We start from the raw sequence: 5,238 nt of genomic DNA, 5'->3' as shown, positions 1-5,238 counted from the left end.
TAAGACTTTTTCAAATATGTAATGAGTTGGTAATGAGTATTCATAAGGAGAGATATGAATAGAAATTACTAGATTTTTGGTAATCATTATTAATTACCATGGAAAATCTTATTACCATACTAAAAAGCAACCAAACATACTCTTCTAATGTAAACCTCGTTACAATAGTAAGCCTGTAATGAGGTTGAACCAAATAGGTTCTAAATGTCAATTCTGTATTACTTTTTGGAAGAATTATTGTGAGCTCTTAGAGAATGAAAATAATTACTAAAAAAATCTTAATGACAAGTGAGCAGCTGAAATATGTTGTTATTTTCTACACTAATTATTATTACAAATTGCTTAGTTGTTATGCCTTTAAATAAATTATTTTCCCCCCGGGATCATATGGCAATTCTCCCTTCCTTTTTTTCCATTCAGCACATGCATACCCTCACCAATTGATTTAGGGAAAATTGCACTGAGGTCCTATAAAAGACAAAATAATGTAGAAAAGTCCCTAAAAAATCTGATAAATGCTTTGAATCCCAAAGGGACTTGACTGTAATAATAAAAAAGTTGAAAAGACCTTGTTGCCTCTAGTATAGAAAAAATGCTGAAAAGAGAGTTGTCAATGTATGCTTGATAATTATTAATATTACTGCTTCACTTGTCAATTTATCTGCTGATATAAGTTTGAAAAAATGTGATTTCAAGTTATATAATGACATGTAATACCGAAATATCCTGTAGACTAATATTTTTTTATGATAATGTGATACGAGATTGTTATTAAAAGTCCATTACCACTGATATGAAATTATGAAATTACTTGTCATTAATTAACTCTTCATTTGTTAACATTATCTACTTTCATATTTATATATGATTTATTTGCATTTTGTTGACTTTTGTAAACAAAAAAATAAAACAAATTTCAAAATCACATATATCAAGAGGAAAATTATTAAATTACTGTGCAACTTTTAACAAGTGAAGGTGCAACCATTAACAACAGACAATGCATCTAATGACAATTCACACTGTCACCATTAACAAGTGAAGAGTTAGTCGATGACAAGTAATTTCATAATTTCATGAGTGATAATTAACTTTTTAATAATGATATTATACCATATTATCATCAAAAAATATTAATCCGCAGGATATATCAATATTACTTGTCATTATGTAACTTAAAATCATATTTTTCCAAACTTATATCATCAAATAAATTAACAAATGAAACATCAATATTAACTACTATCATAGGCCACATTGACAATTCTTTCTTTTTAGTGCTTTTTTTGTACTAGGGGTAACAAGGTCTTTTTTATTATTGCAGTCAAGTTCTTTTGGGATTCCAAAACAACTATCCGATTTCTAGGGACTTTTTAACAGTGTTTTGCCTTTTGTGGGAACTTAGTGCAATATTCCCATTGATTTATCATTCCTTCACAAACCTTTCTAATGGTTGTGACTCCTCAGCCTAGGTGACAACCAGGAGGAACATGCATGGAGGAAGCTAAAACCTAAAACTCAAACTTGAAGATTATAAGAGAGTAATTTTCATGTATCTTTTTAGTTAGAGACCTTCAGATTATTTAGTTTAAATAATTTTGAGTTGTATTGCTTGAAGATAATTTAGTTCTAGCATGTCAATATTTTTCTTCTTTGATTGAATTGGTATTTTGATCTCATTTGTGCTTGATATTTGTTAGAACTTGTGATTGAAATCCTTCCATTATTCATTAAATTTACAATGGAGGTTTCATTATTGATTTGATTCTCTATGTGGTTGATATTGCAAATTTGGGATGTTTATATCTCTTGATTGTTCAATTAAGTTGGTAAATTATCTATTTGTTTAATTAGATAATTTTGAGCATTACGAGTTCTTTGGTAGATTAGGTGTGATTGAGTTTGAGGGTTTTCCATGCTTCAAATGTGTGAATAAATCTGAGGAATTCCACAAAGAGCTTCTCAACAACAACTCTCTCGCCTTTGGGCGAGCTTCTCTCTCTCCCTCTCTAGAAAACTCTTGAGAGGTGAGAGCATACCTTTCCTCGCTTTTCGATGAGCGACTGTTATGGCGTCCCCCTCCTCAGCGCTCTCCGTCGAAGAAGGGGACATCTGTCTCTTGTTTGTCTTTGCGTGTTAATGAGTTTTTATTGGTGGTGTGTTCTATTTCTTTGGCTATTATCATATCTGTGCTTTTTGCTTGCGACACCTCCATCTTCGATGTTAGGATGAAAGGTAATAGTTTTGACCTAGACTTGATGGCTTGGATTTGCGTTTTAGGGGAAAGGTGTCAGTCGACGATCGTCCCTGCTTCAGTTGCCAAATACTCCTCCGGTTCTTAATATAAGACCCATTTAACTAATTTGATTAGATTAAAGAAGTTAGATAAGTTAGTTAATTATAAGAAAAGTGACACATTTTTCCTAAAAAACCATAATCATCTTTTTTAATACCCCATCTCTCTTATATTTGATTATGGTTGAGGGAGTATCCATAAGGGTAATTTAGAAAAAATCGATAAATATGAAAAATGGATCTTATATTTAGGACCAAAACCAACTCAAGAATTGATTCCTATATTTAGGACCAGAGGAGTACTCTATATAGCCGGTAGGGTTGGTTGGCAATGGCAAATCCAAGACATTGATGAAGGGTATGAGCTTCATCAAATGTTGCTGTACGGTGGGTTGCCAAGGCTGACTTCTCTTCCTCCTTTGGTGCTGCTCTTTGTTGTTGGTGGCTGTGGGTGTTCTAGCTTCTATGGGTTTCCCATGATTGCTTCACAACCATCTTTGGTTGTTCTTTGGCCTACAAAAAGGATGGGTCCTTTGGGATGGGTTTTTCAAACCACCACCTTTTACTTTGGCATCATTTCCGATGACGATGTTTTTCTCTTTGCAATTTCCAACGACAAGATAGTGGGGCTCTATGATGAACTTGACGGCGGCTGTTTCTTTTGGTTTATTTTGCTGTTAGGATTAAGGTTAGTGCTGTCTATGGGCTTTTAGTTTGCTGGCCCTCTTTTTAGACCCCTTGTAGGGCTGTTCCCCCCCCCCCTTTTGTTTCTTTGTTCCTATATTAATGAAAATATATTTTCCCTGATAAAAAAAAAATGTGTGAATAAATCCATCAATGTGGTACGGAGTCAAATGTTGGAAATATGATTTATAATGAAAAATCTTATGAAAAAGCTAGATACAATAATTTTTATTAGTCCTCTAACTAAATCATTGGCTAAAACAAAATTTTGTTATATATTAGAATGTCCCATTAGTAAGTTAGTCTAGGCGAATTCATCTGATTTTGATATTATTGTCCGATTTTTGTAGACAGTTCAATTTATTATTTCATCTCTTTTCTCATTCTTTTTTGGTCTAATTAATTGAATTCAGTTAAGAAAGTAAACCCTATATGGATTCTAAGTTGTCCCCCTTCACCCTCCTCAAAGAAAATTAAAGCCTCTCATTTCTACTTTATTGGTTTCCTTTATTTAGTATTTTGATTTTCCTCTTTATAAAAAAAAAACCCAAAAAGTTTTATTTAGTTTCATTTTGATATAGAATTTAGAATCATTTTCATAGAGCATTTTACTTAGTTTTATTGCATTTATATTTAGTGTTTTAATTTGCATTTTAGTTTAGGTCCATTTCATTGCATTTTTCAATCTGTTAAATATGTTTTCAATATTGACAAAAAATATGTTTCCAATATTAAAAAGACACCAAAAGAAAAATTCACAGCTCTATCTCCGGTATACTCTGTTTGCCCCTGTCTTTTCAAGTGTTAAACAAAGCATAAACAAACCCACATAAATCAATTTAAAGGTCAATTTCTAGTGGACATATTTTTTTAATTCAAATACAGATTAGGCAAATAACATATCATTAAAAAGCTTATTGAGCCTAGTTTCTAATATAGTAAGACCCCTTCAAAAAAAATTTTATTTTTAAAATTATGTCCGGTAAAATTAAGCTCTAACATGACAAGAAAAGGAGCAAGTAAATTCGAATTTGAACTCAAGGATTGTAATTCCATGCACAGTTATTTTAACTTTTGCACAAAATTTTAATTTACCTATACTCTGTTATTCTCTTTTTTACGTACCAAACGAAGTAAGTTTTCCAAATAAAAAATGCCCACACACTGAAATCCAGGCAATCGACCGGGAAGATAATCAGCCAGCGGATATGCCCGCAAAGAAGGCTCTTGGCAACCCTCTTGGTCTTCAGCTTCTACATTCTGATATCTGACCATACTCAAGATAGCTAGCATATATCGATACTGTAGCTCCCTAATCTTTTACTTTTCCCCTGTATTAAAAAGGAAAATAATCCTTGTTTCAAAGTAAATGATTTTTAACCATGTTTCGCCAACCATATAAGGTTAAAATGATGACAAACAACGATTATTAGAGGTCTGTTTACTTACCTCCCTAACTGTCAAAGTTCTAATCAATTCTTGTGACCTTCGACTTTGCATAAAATTTTGAGGGATATATGCTCACAACAAATTAAACTATTAGAAAGGGAAAAAAGGTCAAAAATAAATGTAAAGTAAGAAAGCGTAGTTTTTATATTTGCACATTCAGACAAGTTTATATAATGAACTACCTATTACTCATGAGAGAGCAACTTAAGGGCCTAGTGTCACGAAACCAAGAATCATTGAAGCTCATCTCAACGATCCTGATATTTGAAGGCAACATACTACGCGCATTCTTCCACTGAGAGTTAAAGTTATCAACGCCTTGTATCTTTAACGAATCCAGACAAAGCTTGCACAAAAATCATAGGCTGAAACGTTCTTCAGCTCGAATAGTGTTTTTTAATGAAGGTTTTAGCGGCAAATGGGTCTTTGGCCATTTCAAGGGGGTGACAAAAAATTGGTTCCGACCAATTCAAGTGGATACCCTTTTTCAGTTGTTTTAAAAAAAATTTACCATCCAGCATCTATTTCCTTTCCTACCTCTTTTTTCAACCAAATGACCATCGTCACTTGAAAATTTAGATATTCATTTCCTTGGCTACATTTTCTTTGAACCAAATTGGCTCTGAGAAAATTTTTCCAGGGGTATAACATGTTTCTATTATAGGAGATATAAATGGTTTGTTTTATTATTATTTTTTTTTTCATTTTTTATCTCATTAATTATTAGTTAGTTTTACAGCATTCATTATCCACACATGGGCTAAAAAGGTATTCACTCTATTTACCTGGCTTTATAAATAAGATTTTTTT

This window comes from Neltuma alba, unplaced genomic scaffold (genome assembly GCF_004799145.2).
Source record: "Neltuma alba isolate B1F8T4 unplaced genomic scaffold, ASM479914v2 tig00010445_pilon, whole genome shotgun sequence".
NCBI lineage: Eukaryota > Viridiplantae > Streptophyta > Magnoliopsida > Fabales > Fabaceae > Neltuma > Neltuma alba.
This window is presented reverse-complemented; position numbering follows the sequence as displayed.